We start from the raw sequence: 21,587 nt of genomic DNA on the forward strand, positions 1-21,587 counted from the left end.
ACATATGGAAGAAGTCACTCTGGTCAGATGAGACTAAAATGTAGCTTTTTGGCCATCAAGGAAAATACTATGTCTGGCTCAAACCCAACACCTCTCATCACCCCAAGAACACTATCCCCACAGTGAAGCATGGTGGTGGCAGCATCATGATGTGGGGATGTTTTTCATCGGCAGGGACTGGAAACTGGTCAGAATTGAAGGAATGATGGATGACGCTAAATACAGGGACATTTTTGAGGGAAACCTATTTCAGTCTTTCAGAGATTTGAGACTGGGATGGGGGTTCACCTTCCAGCAGGACAATGACCCTAAGCAGACTGCTAAAGCAACAATTGAGTGGTTTAAGGGGAAACATTTAAATGTCTTGGAATGGTCTAGTCAAAGCCCAGACCTCAATCTAATTGAGAATCTGTGGTATGAGTTAAAGATTGCTGTACACAAGTGGAACCCATCCAACTTGAAGGAGTTGGAGCAGTTTTGCCTTGAAGAATGGGCAAAAATCTCAGAGGCTAGATGTGCCAAGCTTATAGAGACATACCCCAAGAGACATGCAGCTGTAATTGCTGCAAAAGGTGGCTCTACAAAGTATTGACTTTGGGGGGGTGGGGGGTAAATAGTTATGCAGTCTCAAGTTTTCCGTTTTTTTTGTCTTATTTCTTGTTTGTATCACAATAAAAAAGATTTAGCATCTTCAAAGTGGTAGGCATTTTGTGTAAATCAAATGATACAACCCCCCCAAAAAATCAATTTTAATTCCAGGTTGTTAGGCAACAAAACTGGAAAAATGCCAAGGGGGGTGAATACTTTCGCAAGCCACTGTATATGTCTACTATTCTATCACCACTTGGGGGCAACAAGCTCACACAGACCAATTTCTTTCTAGGTCTGCAGCTGTGGTCTCTCATCTGTTTAAGCTACTGTGCTGTGCAAGTGCTTCCCTCCTTCCCTTACTCTCTCCCTCCTGCACTCCAACCCTTCTTCCTAAATCAGTGACGATAAAACAGATCCGGGATTGAAATTTCACAAGCGCATCTCAAACTGTCAGAACATGAACCTGTTCAACTAAGGTGGCTTGCTCCCCCAGGGGGTTAGAGAGAAAGAGAAGAGTGTGGGGGGGGGGGTGAACTCCCATTGATTAGAACAGCTTGCAGGTTAGAGAGAGCCCAGAGATCTATCTACATAGAGATACCCTGGGTCTGGAGAAAACAGACAACATAGGTCAATTTGTTGTCCTGTAGACCCTATGGGAGAGCTAGACTGGGAAGAGAGGGAGGGAGGGAACAGTATTGGAGATACAGGATGGAGAAAGGAGGAGAAGAAAAGGAAATAAGGAGAGGAGGACAGAGAGGGTGAGGGAAAGGGAGGGAGTGTTAGAAAGAGAGAAGGGGAGATAGAAAGGAGAAGTGGAGAGAGAGGAAAAGAGAAAGAGAAAGAGATAATACAAAAAAAGTGAGAGATACAGAACTGGAAAGACAGAGGAAGGAGACAGAGGAAAGAGAGAGGAAGGAGGCAGAGGAAGGAGACAGGGGAAGGAGACAGAGGAAGGAAGCAGAAGAAGGAGACAGAGGAAGGAGACAGAGGAAGGAGGCAGAGGAAGGAGGCAGAGGAAGGAGGCAGAGGAAGGACACAGAGGATGGAGACAGAGGAAGGAAGCAGAAGAAGGAGACAGAGGAAGGAAGCAGAAGAAGGAGACAGAGGAAGGAGACAGAGGAAGGAGGCAGAGGAAGGAGACAGAGGAAGGAGGCAGAGGGAAGGGAAGCAGAAGAAGGAGACAGAGGGAAGGGAGACAGAGGAAGGAGGCAGAAGAAGGAGGCAGAGGAAGGAGACAGAGGAAAGAGGCAGAGGAAGGAAACAGAGGAAGGAGGCAGAAGAAGGAGACAGAGGAAGGAGACAGAGGAAGGAGGCAGAGGAAGGAGACAGAGGAAGGAGGCAGAGGAAGGAAGCAGAAGAAGGAGACAGAGGAAGGAGACAGAGGAAGGAGACAGAGGAAGGAGGCAGAGGAAGGAGACAGAGGAAAGAGGCAGAGGAAGGAAACAGAGGAAGGAGGCAGAAGATGGAGACGGAAGAAGGCAGAGGTAGGAGACAGAGGAAGGAGTCAGAGGAAGGAGGCAAAGGAAGGAGTCAGAGGAAGGAGACAGAGGAAGGAGAGGAAGAAGGCAGAGGAAGGAGGAGACAGAGAAAGGAGACAGAGGAAGTAGGCAGAAGAAGGAGACAGAGGAAGGAAGCAGAAGAAGGAGACAGAGGAAGGAAGCAGAGGAAGAAGGCAGAGGAAGGAGACAGAGGAAGGAGACAGAGGAAGGAGACAGAGGAAGGAGGCAGAGGAAGGAGGCAGAAGACAAAGACAGAGGAAGAAGGCAGAAGATGGAGACAGAGAAAGAATGCAGAGGAAGGAGACACAGGAAGGAGACAGAGGAAAAGGCAGAGGAAGGAAACAGAGGAAGGAGGCAGAAGATGGAGACGGAAGAAGGCAGAGGAATGAGACAGAGGATGGAGGAAGGGGAAGGAGAAAGAGGAAGGAAGTAGAAGAAGGAGACAGAGGAAGGAGTCAGAGGAAGGAGTCAGAGGAAGGAGGCAGATGAAGGAGACAGAGGAAGGAGACAAAGGAAGGTTCCAAAGGTAGGAGTCAGAGGAAGGAGACCGAGGATGGAGACAGAGGAAGGTGCCAGAGGAATGTGTCAGAGGAAAGCGACTGAGGTAGGAGACAGAGGAAGGAGACAGAAAAAGGAGGCAGAAGAAGCAGTCAGAGGAAGCAGTCAGAGGAAGGAGGCAGAGAAAGGAGGCAGAGGAAGGAGAAAGAGGAAGGAGCCAGAGGAAGGAATCAGAGGAAGGAGGGAGAGGAAGATGCCAGAGGAAGGAGTCAGAGGATGGAGTCAGAGGAATGAGACAGAAAATGGAGGAAGGGGAAGGAGAAAGAGGAAGGAAGCAGAAGAAGGAGACAGAGGAAGGAGTCAGAGGAAGGAGGCAGAGGAAGGAGACAGAGGAAGTAGACAGAGGATGGAGACAGAGGATGGAGACAGAGGAAATAGACAGAGGAAGGTTGAAGGGGAAGGAGAAAGAGGAAGGAAGTAGAAGAAGGAGAAAGAGGAAGGAGGCAGAGGAAGGAGGCAGAGGATGGAGACAGAGAAAGGTGCCAGAGGAAATAGACAGAGGAAGGAGACAGAGGAAGGAGGCAGAGGTAGGAGAGGAAAAAGGCAGAGGAAGGTGCCAGAGGAAGGAGAAAGAGGAAGGAGACAGAGGAAGGAGGCAGAAGATGGCGACGGAAGAAGGCAGAGGTAGGAGACAGAGGAATGAGTCGGAGGAAGGAGAAAAAGGAAGGAAGGAGAAGAAGGAGACAGAGGAAGGAGTCAGAGGAAGGAGGCAGAATATGGAGACGGAAGAAGGCAGAGGTAGGAGACAGAGGAAGGAGTCGGAGGAAGGAGAAAAAGGAAGGAAGGAGAAGAAGGAGACAGAGGAAGGAGTCAGAGGAAGGAGACAGAGGAAGGAGACAGAGGAAGGAGGCAGAAGAAGGAGGCAGAGGAAGATGTCAGAGGAAGGAGGCAGAGGAACTAAACAGAGGAAGGAGGCAGAGGAAGTAAACAGATGAAGTAGAGAGAGGAAGGAGTCAGAGGAAGGAGTCAGAGGAATGAGACAGAGGATGGAGGCAGAAGAAGGAGGCAGAGGAAGGAGTCAGAGGAAGGAGACAGAGGAAGGAGGCAGAAGAAGGAGGCAGAGGAAGATGTCAGAGGAAGGAGGCAGAGGAAGGAGGCAGAGGAAGTAAACAGATGAAGTAGAGAGAGGAAGGAGTCAGAGGAAGGAGTCAGAGGAATGAGACAGAGGATGGAGGCAGAGGAAGAAGGCAGAGGAAGGAGGCAGAGAGAAGGAGACAGAGGAAGGAGACAGAGGAAGGAGCAAGAGGAAGATGTCAGAGGAAGGAGGCAGAGGAAGATGTCAGAGGATGGAAACAGTGGAATGAAGCAGAGGAAGGAAGCAGAGGAAGGAGGCAGAGGAAGGAGGCAGAGGAAGGAGGCAGAGGAAGGAGACAGAGGTAGGAGGCAGAAGAAGGAGACAGAGGAAGCAGTCAGAGGAAGGATGCAGAGGAATGAGACAGAGGATGGAGGAAGGGGAAGGAGAAAGAGGAAGGAAGCAGAAGAAGGAGACAGAGGAAGGAGTCAGTGGAAGGAGTCAGAGGAAGGAGTCAGAGGAAGGAGGCAGAGGAAGGTGCCAGAGGAATGTGCCAGAGGAAAGCGACTGAGGTAGGAGACAGAGGAAGGAGACAGAAAAAGGAGGCAGAAGGAGACAGAGGAAGCAGTCAGAGGAAGGAGGCAGAGAAAGGAGGCAGAGGAAGGAGAAAGAGGAAGGAGCCAGAGGAAGGAATCAGAGGAAGGAGGCAGAGGAAGATGCCAGAGGATGGAGTCAGAGGATGGAGTCAGAGGAATGAGACAGAAAATGGAGGAAGGGGAAGGAGAAAGAGGAAGGAAGCAGAAGAAGGAGACAGAGGAAGGAGTCAGAGGAAGGAGGCAGAGGAAGGAGTCAGAGGAATGTGCCAGAGGAAAGCGACTGAGGTAGGAGACAGAGGAAGGAGACAGAAAAAGGAGGCAGAAGGAGACAGAGGAAGCAGTCAGAGGAAGGAGGCAGAGAAAGGAGGCAGAGGAAGGAGAAAGAGGAAGGAGCCAGAGGAAGGAATCAGAGGAAGGAGGCAGAGGAAGATGCCAGAGGAAGGAGTCAGAAGATGGAGTCAGAGGAATGAGACAGAAAATGGAGGAAGGGGAAGGAGAAAGAGGAAGGAAGCAGAAGAAGGAGACAGAGGAAGGAGTCAGAGGAAGGAGGCAGAGGAAGGAGACAGAGGAAGTAGACAGAGGATGGAGACAGAGAAAGGTGAAAGAGGAAATAGACAGAGGAACGTTGAAGGGGAAGGAGAAAGAGGAAGAAAGCAGAGGAAGGTGGCAGAGGAAGGAGACAGAGGAAGGTGACAGAGGAAGGAGACAGAGGAAGGAGACAGAGGAAGGAGACAGAGGAAGGAGACAGAGGATGTAGACAGAGAAAGGTGCCAGAGGAAATAGACAGAGGAAGGTTGAAGGGGAAGGAGAAAGAGGAAGGAAGTAGAAGAAGGAGGAAGAGGAAGGAGGCAGAGGAAGGAGGCAGAGGATGGAGACAGAGAAAGGTGCCAGAGGAAATAGACAGAGGAAGGAGACAGAGGAAGGAGGCAGAGGTAGGAGAGGAAAAAGGCAGAGGAAGGTGCCAGAGGAAGGAGAAAGAGGAAGGAGACAGAGGAAGAGAGAATAACCAAGTTAGGCAGGGATAGAAATAGAGTGGTATCATATTCAGTCTGTGATCTACAGTGATTTGTGTGGAATCTTTCAGAGGTGATTTGGTTAATAATGGTGAGATAAAGTAGCTCTCTGCTGCCTATGCCTGTCATAAATCTTTCATTGTTTCTCTCCTCTCTCTCTCTCTCTCTCCTCCCCCTCTCCTATCCTTTTCTCCTTCTCACCCACCCTCTCTCTCTCTCTCTCTCTATCGCTCCTATCTCTCTCTCTCCTCTCGTTTCCTCTGAAGCTGGCCCTCAGCTCCACAATACAGCCGTCACAGCACTCAGTGATGCATTTTTAAACAGACACAGATGAAGATCCACTGTGATAGCAATATAATATTTTCACCACCAACTTGGATAGAAATGTAGGAGAAGATGAAAAATAGGTACTTGTTACTCTATTGCATCACTAGGGGTAACACTAACTATATGGGGATAACACTAAAGCACTGGGGTAACACTAACACACTGGGGTAACACTAACACACTGGGGAGTAACACTAACACACTGGGGAGTAACACTAACACACTGGGGAGTAACACTAACACACTGGGGTAACACTAACACACTGGGGATAACTCTAACACACTGGGGATAACTCTAACACACTGGGGAGTAACACTAGCACACTGGGGAGTAACACTAACACACTGGGGAGTAACACTAACACACTGGGGAGTAACACTAACACACTGGGGAGTAACACTAACACACTGGGGAGTAACACTAACACACTGGGGAGTAACACTAACACACTGGGGAGTAACACTAACACACTGAGGATAACACTAACACACTGGGAGTAACGCTAACTATATGGGGATAACTCTAAAGCACTGGGGAGTAACACTAGCACACTGGGGAGTAACACTAACACACTGGGGAGTAACACTAGCACACTGGGGAGTAACACTAACACACTGGGGAGTAACACTAACACACTGGGGAGTAACACTAACACACTGGGGTAACACTAACACACTGGGGAGTAACACTAACACACTGGGGAGTAACACTGACACACTGGGGATTAATACTAACACACTGCTGATAACTCTAACCCACTGGGGAGTAACACTAACACACTGGGTATAACATTAACACACTGGGGAGTAACACTAACACACTGGGGAGTAACACTAACACACTGGGTATAACACTAACACACTGGGGGGTAACACTAACACACTGGGTATAACATTAACACACTGGGGAGTAACACTAACACACTGGGGAGTAACACTATCTATATGGGGAGTAACACTAACACACTGGGGATTAACACTATCTATATGGGGAGTAACACTAACACACTGGGTAGTAACACGAACACACTGGGGAGTAACGCTAACTATATGGGGATAACACTAACACACTGGGGAGTAACACTATCTATATGGGGAGTAACACTAAAACACTGGGGAGTAACACTAACACACTGGGGAGTAACACTAACACACTGGGGATAACACTAACACATTGGGGAGTAACACTAACACACTGGGGAGTAACACTAACACACTGGGAAGTAACACTAACACACTGGGGATAACACTAACACACTGGGGAGTAACACTAACACACTGGGGATGACACTAACACACTGGGGAGTAACACTAACACACTGGGGAGTAACACTAAAACACTGGGGATAACACTAACCCACTGGGGAGTAACACTAAAACACTGGGGATGACACTAACACACTGGGGAGTAACACTAACCCACTGGGGAGTAACACTAACACACTGGGGATAACACTAACACACTGGGGAGTAACACTAAAACACTGGGGATGACACTAACACACTGGGGAGTAACACTAACACACTGGGGAGTAACACAAACACACTGGGGATAACACTAACCCACTGGGGAGTAACACTAAAACACTGGGGATGACACTAACACACTGGGGATGACACTAACACACTGGGGATGACACTAACACACTGGGGATAACACTAACACACTGGGGAGTAACACTAAAACACTGGGGAGTAACACTAACACACTGGGGATAACACTAACCCACTGGGGAGTAACACTAACACACTGGGGAGTAACACTAACACACTGGGGAGTAACACTAACACACTGGGGAGTAACACTAACCCACTGGGGAGTAACACTAACACACTGGGGAGTAACACTAACACACTGGGGAGTAACACTAACACACTGAGGATAACACTAACACACTGGGGGGTAACACTAACTATATGGGGATAACATTAACACACTGGGGAGTAACATTAACACACTGGGGAGTAACATTAACACACTGGGGATAACACTAACTATATGGGGAGTAACACTAACACACTGGGGAGTAACACTAACACACTGGGGTAACACTAACACACTGGGGATAACTCTAACACACTGGGGATAACTCTAACACACTGGGGAGTAACACTAGCACACTGGGGAGTAACACTAACACACTGGGGAGTAACACTAACACACTGGGGAGTAACACTAACACACTGGGGAGTAACACTAACACACTGGGGAGTAACACTAACACACTGGGGAGTAACACTAACACACTGGGGAGTAACACTAACACACTGAGGATAACACTAACACACTGGGAGTAACGCTAACTATATGGGGATAACTCTAAAGCACTGGGGAGTAACACTAGCACACTGGGGAGTAACACTAACACACTGGGGAGTAACACTAGCACACTGGGGAGTAACACTAACACACTGGGGAGTAACACTAACACACTGGGGAGTAACACTAACACACTGGGGTAACACTAACACACTGGGGAGTAACACTAACACACTGGGGAGTAACACTGACACACTGGGGATTAATACTAACACACTGCTGATAACTCTAACCCACTGGGGAGTAACACTAACACACTGGGTATAACATTAACACACTGGGGAGTAACACTAACACACTGGGGAGTAACACTAACACACTGGGTATAACACTAACACACTGGGGGGTAACACTAACACACTGGGTATAACATTAACACACTGGGGAGTAACACTAACACACTGGGGAGTAACACTATCTATATGGGGAGTAACACTAACACACTGGGGATTAACACTATCTATATGGGGAGTAACACTAACACACTGGGTAGTAACACGAACACACTGGGGAGTAACGCTAACTATATGGGGATAACACTAACACACTGGGGAGTAACACTATCTATATGGGGAGTAACACTAAAACACTGGGGAGTAACACTAACACACTGGGGAGTAACACTAACACACTGGGGATAACACTAACACATTGGGGAGTAACACTAACACACTGGGGAGTAACACTAACACACTGGGAAGTAACACTAACACACTGGGGATAACACTAACACACTGGGGAGTAACACTAACACACTGGGGATGACACTAACACACTGGGGAGTAACACTAACACACTGGGGAGTAACACTAAAACACTGGGGATAACACTAACCCACTGGGGAGTAACACTAAAACACTGGGGATGACACTAACACACTGGGGAGTAACACTAACCCACTGGGGAGTAACACTAACACACTGGGGATAACACTAACACACTGGGGAGTAACACTAAAACACTGGGGATGACACTAACACACTGGGGAGTAACACTAACACACTGGGGAGTAACACAAACACACTGGGGATAACACTAACCCACTGGGGAGTAACACTAAAACACTGGGGATGACACTAACACACTGGGGATGACACTAACACACTGGGGATGACACTAACACACTGGGGATAACACTAACACACTGGGGAGTAACACTAAAACACTGGGGAGTAACACTAACACACTGGGGATAACACTAACCCACTGGGGAGTAACACTAAAACACTGGGGAGTAACACTAACACACTGGGGAGTAATACTAACAATATGGGGATAACACTAACACACTGGGGAGTAACACTAACCCACTGGGGAGTAACACTAACACACTGGGGAGTAACACTAACACACTGGGGAGTAACACTAACACACTGGGGAGTAACACTAACCCACTGGGGAGTAACACTAACACACTGGGGAGTAACACTAACACACTGGGGAGTAACACTAACACACTGAGGATAACACTAACTATATGGGGATAACATTAACACACTGGGGAATAACATTAACACACTGGGGATAACACTAACACACTGGGGATAACACTAACTATATGGGGATAACATTAACACACTGGGGAGTAACATTAACACACTGGGGAGTAACATTAACACACTGGGGATAACACTAACTATATGGGGAGTAACACTAACACATTGGGGAGTAACACTAACACACTGGGGAGTAACACTAACACACTGGGGAGTAACACTAGCACACTGGGGAGTAACACTAACACACTGGGGATAACACTAGCACACTGGGGAGTAACACTAACACACTGGGGATAACACTAGCACACTGGGGAGTAACACTAACACACTGGGGAGTAACACAAACACACTGGGGATAACATTAACACACTGGGGTAACACTAACACACTGGGGGGTAACACTAACACACTGGGGATAACTCTAACACACTGGGGAGTAACACTAACACACTGGGGAGTAACACTAAGACACTGGGGCGTAACACTAAGACACTGGGGATTAACACTATCTATATGGGGAGTAACACTAACACACTGGGTAGTAACACGAACACACTGGGGAGTAACGCTAACTATATGGGGATAACACTAACACACTGGGGAGTAACACTAACACACTGGGGATAACACTAACACACTGGGGAGTAACACTAACACACTGGGGAGTAACACTAACACACTGGGGAGTAACACTAACACACTGGGGATAACACTAACACACTGGGGAGTAACACTAACACACTGGGGATGACACTAACACACTGGGGAGTAACACTAACACACTGGGGAGTAACACTAACACACTGAGGATAACACTAACCCACTGGGGAGTAACACTAACACACTGGGGAGTAACACTAGCACACTGGGGATAACACTAACCCACTGGGGAGTAACACTAAAACACTGGGGATAACACTAACCCACTGGGGAGTAACACTAAAACACTGGGGATGACACTAACACACTGGGGAGTAACACTAACCCATTGGGGAGTAACACTAACACACTGGGGATAACACTAACACACTGGGGAGTAACACTAAAACACTGGGGATGACACTAACACACTGGGGAGTAACACTAACACACTGGGGAGTAACACAAACACACTGGGGATAACACTAACCCACTGGGGAGTAACACTAAAACACTGGGGATGACACTAACACACTGGGGATGACACTAACACACTGGGGATAACACTAACACACTGGGGAGTAACACTAAAACACTGGGGAGTAACACTAACACACTGGGGATAACACTAACCCACTGGGGAGTAACACTAAAACACTGGGGAGTAACACTAACACACTGGGGAGTAATACTAACAATATGGGGAGTAACACTAACACACTGAGGAGTAACACTAACCCACTGGGGAGTAACACTAACACACTGGGGAGTAACACTAACACACTGGGGGGTAACTCTAACACACTGGGGATAACACTAACTATATGGGGATAACACTAACACACTGGGGATAACACTAACACACTGGGGATAACACTAACTATATGGGGATAACATTAACACACTGGGGAGTAACACTATCTATATGGGGAGTAACACTAAAACACTGGGGAGTAACACTAACACACTGGGGAGTAACACTAACACACTGGGGATAACACTAACACATTGGGGAGTAACACTAACACACTGGGGAGTAACACTAACACACTGGGAAGTAACACTAACACACTGGGGATAACACTAACACACTGGGGAGTAACACTAACACACTGGGGATGACACTAACACACTGGGGAGTAACACTAACACACTGGGGAGTAACACTAAAACACTGGGGATAACACTAACCCACTGGGGAGTAACACTAAAACACTGGGGATGACACTAACACACTGGGGAGTAACACTAACCCACTGGGGAGTAACACTAACACACTGGGGATAACACTAACACACTGGGGAGTAACACTAAAACACTGGGGATGACACTAACACACTGGGGAGTAACACTAACACACTGGGGAGTAACACAAACACACTGGGGATAACACTAACCCACTGGGGAGTAACACTAAAACACTGGGGATGACACTAACACACTGGGGATGACACTAACACACTGGGGATGACACTAACACACTGGGGATAACACTAACACACTGGGGAGTAACACTAAAACACTGGGGAGTAACACTAACACACTGGGGATAACACTAACCCACTGGGGAGTAACACTAACACACTGGGGAGTAACACTAACACACTGGGGAGTAACACTAACACACTGGGGAGTAACACTAACCCACTGGGGAGTAACACTAACACACTGGGGAGTAACACTAACACACTGGGGAGTAACACTAACACACTGAGGATAACACTAACACACTGGGGGGTAACACTAACTATATGGGGATAACATTAACACACTGGGGAGTAACATTAACACACTGGGGAGTAACATTAACACACTGGGGATAACACTAACTATATGGGGAGTAACACTAACACACTGGGGAGTAACACTAACACACTGGGGTAACACTAACACACTGGGGATAACTCTAACACACTGGGGATAACTCTAACACACTGGGGAGTAACACTAGCACACTGGGGAGTAACACTAACACACTGGGGAGTAACACTAACACACTGGGGAGTAACACTAACACACTGGGGAGTAACACTAACACACTGGGGAGTAACACTAACACACTGGGGAGTAACACTAACACACTGGGGAGTAACACTAACACACTGAGGATAACACTAACACACTGGGAGTAACGCTAACTATATGGGGATAACTCTAAAGCACTGGGGAGTAACACTAGCACACTGGGGAGTAACACTAACACACTGGGGAGTAACACTAGCACACTGGGGAGTAACACTAACACACTGGGGAGTAACACTAACACACTGGGGAGTAACACTAACACACTGGGGTAACACTAACACACTGGGGAGTAACACTAACACACTGGGGAGTAACACTGACACACTGGGGATTAATACTAACACACTGCTGATAACTCTAACCCACTGGGGAGTAACACTAACACACTGGGTATAACATTAACACACTGGGGAGTAACACTAACACACTGGGGAGTAACACTAACACACTGGGTATAACACTAACACACTGGGGGGTAACACTAACACACTGGGTATAACATTAACACACTGGGGAGTAACACTAACACACTGGGGAGTAACACTATCTATATGGGGAGTAACACTAACACACTGGGGATTAACACTATCTATATGGGGAGTAACACTAACACACTGGGTAGTAACACGAACACACTGGGGAGTAACGCTAACTATATGGGGATAACACTAACACACTGGGGAGTAACACTATCTATATGGGGAGTAACACTAAAACACTGGGGAGTAACACTAACACACTGGGGAGTAACACTAACACACTGGGGATAACACTAACACATTGGGGAGTAACACTAACACACTGGGGAGTAACACTAACACACTGGGAAGTAACACTAACACACTGGGGATAACACTAACACACTGGGGAGTAACACTAACACACTGGGGATGACACTAACACACTGGGGAGTAACACTAACACACTGGGGAGTAACACTAAAACACTGGGGATAACACTAACCCACTGGGGAGTAACACTAAAACACTGGGGATGACACTAACACACTGGGGAGTAACACTAACCCACTGGGGAGTAACACTAACACACTGGGGATAACACTAACACACTGGGGAGTAACACTAAAACACTGGGGATGACACTAACACACTGGGGAGTAACACTAACACACTGGGGAGTAACACAAACACACTGGGGATAACACTAACCCACTGGGGAGTAACACTAAAACACTGGGGATGACACTAACACACTGGGGATGACACTAACACACTGGGGATGACACTAACACACTGGGGATAACACTAACACACTGGGGAGTAACACTAAAACACTGGGGAGTAACACTAACACACTGGGGATAACACTAACCCACTGGGGAGTAACACTAAAACACTGGGGAGTAACACTAACACACTGGGGAGTAATACTAACAATATGGGGATAACACTAACACACTGGGGAGTAACACTAACCCACTGGGGAGTAACACTAACACACTGGGGAGTAACACTAACACACTGGGGAGTAACACTAACACACTGGGGAGTAACACTAACCCACTGGGGAGTAACACTAACACACTGGGGAGTAACACTAACACACTGGGGAGTAACACTAACACACTGAGGATAACACTAACTATATGGGGATAACATTAACACACTGGGGAATAACATTAACACACTGGGGATAACACTAACACACTGGGGATAACACTAACTATATGGGGATAACATTAACACACTGGGGAGTAACATTAACACACTGGGGAGTAACATTAACACACTGGGGATAACACTAACTATATGGGGAGTAACACTAACACATTGGGGAGTAACACTAACACACTGGGGAGTAACACTAACACACTGGGGAGTAACACTAGCACACTGGGGAGTAACACTAACACACTGGGGATAACACTAGCACACTGGGGAGTAACACTAACACACTGGGGATAACACTAGCACACTGGGGAGTAACACTAACACACTGGGGAGTAACACAAACACACTGGGGATAACATTAACACACTGGGGTAACACTAACACACTGGGGGGTAACACTAACACACTGGGGATAACTCTAACACACTGGGGAGTAACACTAACACACTGGGGAGTAACACTAAGACACTGGGGCGTAACACTAAGACACTGGGGATTAACACTATCTATATGGGGAGTAACACTAACACACTGGGTAGTAACACGAACACACTGGGGAGTAACGCTAACTATATGGGGATAACACTAACACACTGGGGAGTAACACTAACACACTGGGGATAACACTAACACACTGGGGAGTAACACTAACACACTGGGGAGTAACACTAACACACTGGGGAGTAACACTAACACACTGGGGATAACACTAACACACTGGGGAGTAACACTAACACACTGGGGATGACACTAACACACTGGGGAGTAACACTAACACACTGGGGAGTAACACTAACACACTGAGGATAACACTAACCCACTGGGGAGTAACACTAACACACTGGGGAGTAACACTAGCACACTGGGGATAACACTAACCCACTGGGGAGTAACACTAAAACACTGGGGATAACACTAACCCACTGGGGAGTAACACTAAAACACTGGGGATGACACTAACACACTGGGGAGTAACACTAACCCATTGGGGAGTAACACTAACACACTGGGGATAACACTAACCCACTGGGGAGTAACACTAAAACACTGGGGATGACACTAACACACTGGGGAGTAACACTAACACACTGGGGAGTAACACAAACACACTGGGGATAACACTAACCCACTGGGGAGTAACACTAAAACACTGGGGATGACACTAACACACTGGGGATGACACTAACACACTGGGGATAACACTAACACACTGGGGAGTAACACTAAAACACTGGGGAGTAACACTAACACACTGGGGATAACACTAACCCACTGGGGAGTAACACTAAAACACTGGGGAGTAACACTAACACACTGGGGAGTAATACTAACAATATGGGGAGTAACACTAACACACTGAGGAGTAACACTAACCCACTGGGGAGTAACACTAACACACTGGGGAGTAACACTAACACACTGGGGGGTAACTCTAACACACTGGGGATAACACTAACTATATGGGGATAACACTAACACACTGGGGATAACACTAACACACTGGGGATAACACTAACTATATGGGGATAACACTAACACACTGGGGAGTAACACTAACACACTGGGGAGTAACACTAACACACTGGGGATAACACTAACACACTGGGGAGTAACACTAACACACTGGGGAGTAACACTAACACACTGGGGAGTAACACTAACACACTGGGGAGTAACACTAGCACACTGGGGAGTAACACTAACACACTGGGGATAACACTAGCACACTGGGGAGTAACACTAACACACTGGGGAGTAACACAAACACACTGGGGATAACATTAACACACTGGGGTAACACTAACACACTGGGGGGTAACACTAACACACTGGGGATAACTCTAACACACTGGGGAGTAACACTAACACACTGGGGAGTAACACTAACACACTGGGGAGTAACACTAACACACTGGGAAGTAACACTAACACACTGGGGTAACACTAACACACTGGGGAGTAACACTAACACACTGGGGAGTAACACTAACACACTGGGGAGTAACACTAACACACTGGGGAGTAACACTAACACACTGGGGAGTAACACTGACACACTGGGGAGTAACACTAACACACTGAGGATAACACTAACTATATGGGGATAATACTAACTACATGGGGATAATACTAAAACACTGGGGAGTAAAACTAACACACTGGGGATAACACTAACACACTGGGGAGTAACACTAGCACACTGGGGAGTAACACTAACACACTGGGGATAACACTAACCCACTGGGGAGTAACACTAACACACTGGGGATAACACTAACACACTGGGGATAACACTAACACACTGGGGAGTAACACTAACACACTGGGGTAACACTAGCACACTGGGGAGTAACACTAACACACTGGGGAGTAACACTAATAAACTGGGGAGTAACACTAACACACTGGGGTAACACTAACACACTGGGGGGTAACACTAACACACTGGGTATAACATTAACACACTGGGGAGTAACACTAACACACTGGGGAGTAACACTATCTATATGGGGAGTAACACTAACACACTGGGGATTAACACTATCTATATGGGGAGTAACACTAACACACTGGGTAGTAACACGAACACACTGGGGAGTAACACTATCTATATGGGGAGTAACATTAAAACACTGGGGAGTAACACTAACACACTGGGGAGTAACAATAACACACTGGGGATAACACTAACACACTGGGGAGTAACACTAACCCACTGAGGAGTAACACTAACCCACTGGGGAGTAACACTAACACACTGAGGATAACACTAACTATATGGGGATAACATTAACACACTGGGGAGTAACATTAACACACTGGGGAGTAACATTAACACACTGGGGATAACACTAACTATATGGGGATAACACTAAAGCACTGGGGTAACACTAACACACTGGGGTAACACTAACACACTGGGGAGTAACACTAACACACTGGGGAGTAACACTAACACACTGGGGAGTAACACTAACACACTGGGGAGTAACACTAACACACTGGGGAGTAACACTAACACACTGGGGAGTAACACTAACACACTGAGGATAACACTAACACACTGGGGAGTAACACTAACACACTGGGGTAACACTAACACACTGGGGGGTAACACTAACACACTGGGGATAACACAAACACACTGGGGATTAATACTAACACACTGAGGATAACACTAACACACTGGGGAGTAACACTAACACACTGGGGAGTAACACTAACACACTGGGGAGTAACACTAACACACTGGGATAACACTAACTATATGGGGATAACACTTAACACATCTGGGGAGTAACACTAACACACTGGGGATAACACTAACACACTGGGGATAACACTAACTATATGGGGATAACACTAACTATATAGGGATAACACTAACACACTGCTGATAACACTAAGACACTGGGGAGTAAAACTAACACACTGGGGATAACACTAACACACTGGGGAGTAACACTAACACACTTGGGAGTAACACTAACACCCTGGGGAGTAACACTAACTATATGGGGATAATACTAAAGACATGGGGATAATACTAAAACATTGGGGAGTAAAACTAACACACTGGAGTTAACACTAACACACTGGGGAGTAACACTAAAACACTGAGGAGTAACACTAACACACTGGGGAGTAACACTAACACACTGGGGAGTAACACTAACACACTGAGGAGTAACACTAACCCACTGGGGATAACACTAACTATATGGGGATAACATTAACACACTCGGGAGTAACATTAACACATTGGGGAGTAACACTAACACACTGGGGAGTAACACTAACACACTGGGGAGTAACACTAGCACACTGGGGAGTAACACTAACACACTGGGGATAACACTAGCACACTGGGGAGTAACACTAACACACTGGGGATAACACTAGCACACTGGGGAGTAACACTAACACACCGGGGAGTAACACAAACACACTGGGGATAACATTAACACACTGGGGTAACACTAACACACTGGGGGTTAACACTAACACACTGGGGATAACATCTAACACACTGGGGAGTGAACACTAACACACTGGGGAGTAACACTAACACATATGGGGATAACACTAACACACTGGGGAGTAACAATAACACACTTGGGAGTAACACTAACACACTGGGGAGTAACACTGACACACTGGGGAGTAACACTAACACACTGGGGAGTAAAACTAGCACACTGGGGAGTAACACTAAGACACTGAGGATAACACTAACACACTGGGAGTAACACTAACTATATGGGGATAACACTAAAACACTGGGGAGTAACACTAACACACTGGGGAGTAACACTAACATACTGGGGATAACACTAACACACTGGGGAGTAACACTAACACACATGGGAGTAACACTAACACACTGGGGAGTAACACTAACACACTGGGGATAACACTAACACACTGGGGAGTAACAAAAACACACTGGGGAGTAACACTAACACACTGGGGATAACACTAACACACTGGGGAGTAACACTAACACACTGGGGATGACACTAACACACTGGGGAGTAACACTAACACACTGGGGAGTAACACTAACACACTGGGGATAACACTAACCCACTGGGGAGTAACACTAAAACACTGGGGATGACACTAACACACTGGGGAGTAACACTAACCCACTGGGGAGTAACACTAACACACTGGGGATAACACTAACACACTGGGGAGTAACACTAAAACACTGGGGATGACACTAACACACTGGGGAGTAACACTAACACACTGGGGAGTAACACTAACACACTGGGGATAACACTAACTATATGGGGATAACACTAAAGCACTGGGGTAACACTAACACACTGGGGTAACACTAACACACTGGGGAGTAACACTAACACACTGGGGAGTAACACTAACACACTGGGGAGTAACACTAACACACTGGGGAGTAACACTAACACACTGGGGAGTAACACTAACACACTGGGGAGTAACACTAACACACTGAGGATAACACTAACACACTGGGGAGTAACACTAACACACTGGGGTAACACTAACACACTGGGGGGTAACACTAACACACTGGGGGGTAACACTAACACACTGGGGGGTAACACTAACACACTGGGGATTAATACTAACACACTGAGGATAACACTAACACACTGGGGAGTAACACTAACACACTGGGGAGTAACACTAACACACTGGGGAGTAACACTAACACACTGGGGAGTAACACTAACACACTGGGGAGTAACACTAACACACTGGGGAGTAACACTAACACACTGAGGATAACACTAACACACTGGGGAGTAACACTAACACACTGGGGTAACACTAACACACTGGGGGGTAACACTAACACACTGGGGATAACACAAACACACTGGGGATTAATACTAACACACTGAGGATAACACTAACACACTGGGGAGTAACACTAACACACTGGGGTAACACTAACACACTGGGGAGTAACACAAACACACTGGGGATTAATACTAACTATATGGGGATAACACTAACTATATGGGGATAACACTAACTATATGGGGATAACACTAACTATATAGGGATAACACTAACACACTGCTGATAACACTAAGACACTGGGGAGTAAAACTAACACACTGGGGATAACACTAACACACTGGGGAGTAACACTAACACACTGGGGAGTAACACTAACACACTGGGGATAACACTAACACACTGGGGAGTAACAAAAACACACTGGGGAGTAACACTAACACACTGGGGATAACACTAACACACTGGGGAGTAACACTAACACACTGGGGATGACACTAACACACTGGGGAGTAACACTAACACACTGGGGAGTAACACTAACACACTGGGGATAACACTAACCCACTGGGGAGTAACACTAAAACACTGGGGATGACACTAACACACTGGGGAGTAACACTAACCCACTGGGGAGTAACACTAACACACTGGGGATAACACTAACACACTGGGGAGTAACACTAAAACACTGGGGATGACACTAACACACTGGGGAGTAACACTAACACACTGGGGAGTAACACTAACACACTGGGGATAACACTAACACACTGGGGATAACACTAACTATATGGGGATAACACTAAAGCACTGGGGTAACACTAACACACTGGGGTAACACTAACACACTGGGGAGTAACACTAACACACTGGGGAGTAACACTAACACACTGGGGAGTAACACTAACACACTGGGGAGTAACACTAACACACTGGGGAGTAACACTAACACACTGGGGAGTAACACTAACACACTGAGGATAACACTAACACACTGGGGAGTAACACTAACACACTGGGGTAACACTAACACACTGGGGGGTAACACTAACACACTGGGGGGTAACACTAACACACTGGGGGGTAACACTAACACACTGGGGAGTAACACTAACACACTGAGGATAACACTAACACACTGGGGAGTAACACTAACACACTGGGGTAACACTAACACACTGGGGGGTAACACTAACACACTGGGGATAACACAAACACACTGGGGATTAATACTAACACACTGAGGATAACACTAACACACTGGGGAGTAACACTAACACACTGGGGTAACACTAACACACTGGGGAGTAACACCAACACCCTGGGGAGTAACACTAACTATATGGGGATAATACTAACTACATGGGGATAATACTAAAACATTGGGGAGTAAAACTAACACACTGGGGTTAACACTAACACACGGGGGAGTAACACTAAAACACTGAGGAGTAACACTAACACACTGGGGAGTAACACTAACACACTGGGGAGTAACACTAACACACTGAGGAGTAACACTAACCCACTGGGGATAACACTAACTATATGGGGATAACATTAACACACTCGGGAGTAACATTAACACATTGGGGAGTAACACTAACTATATGGGGATAACATTAACACACTGGGGAGTAACATTAACACACTGGGGATAACACTAACACACTGGGGATAACACTAACTATATGGGGATAACATTAACACACTTGGGAGTAACATTAACACATTGGGGAGTAACACTAACACACTGGGGAGTAACACTAACACACTGGGGAGTAACACTAGCACACTGGGGAGTAACACTAACACACTGGGGATAACACTAGCACACTGGGGAGTAACACTAACACACTGGGGTTAACACTAACACACTGGGGAGTAACACTAACACACCGGGGAGTAACACAAACACACTGGGGATAACATTAACACACTGGGGTAACACTAACACACTGGGGAGTAACACTAACACACTGGGGAGTAACACTAACACACTGGGGAGTAACACTAACACACTGGGGAGTAACACTAACACACTGGGGAGTAACACTAACACACTGAGGATAACACTAACACACTGGGGAGTAACACTAACACACTGGGGTAACACTAACACACTGGGGGGTAACACTAACACACTGGGGATAACACAAACACACTGGGGATTAATACTAACACACTGAGGATAACACTAACACACTGGGGAGTAACACTAACACACTGGGGAGTAACACTAACACACTGGGGAGTAACACTAACACACTGGGGATTAATACTAACTATATGGGGATAACACTAACTATATGGGGATAACACTAACTATATAGGGATAACACTAACACACTGCTGATAACACTAACACACTGGGGAGTAAAACTAACACACTGGGGATAACACTAACACACTGGGGAGTAACACTAACACACTTGGGAGTAACACCAACACCCTGGGGAGTAACACTAACTATATGGGGATAATACTAACTACATGGGGATAATACTAAAACATTGGGGAGTAAAACTAACACACTGGGGTTAACACTAACACACGGGGGAGTAACACTAAAACACTGA

The sequence above is a fragment of the Salmo salar genome, chromosome 14, assembly GCF_965601325.2.
Source record: "Salmo salar chromosome 14, fSalSal1, whole genome shotgun sequence".
Classification (NCBI taxonomy): Eukaryota; Metazoa; Chordata; class Actinopteri; order Salmoniformes; family Salmonidae; genus Salmo; species Salmo salar.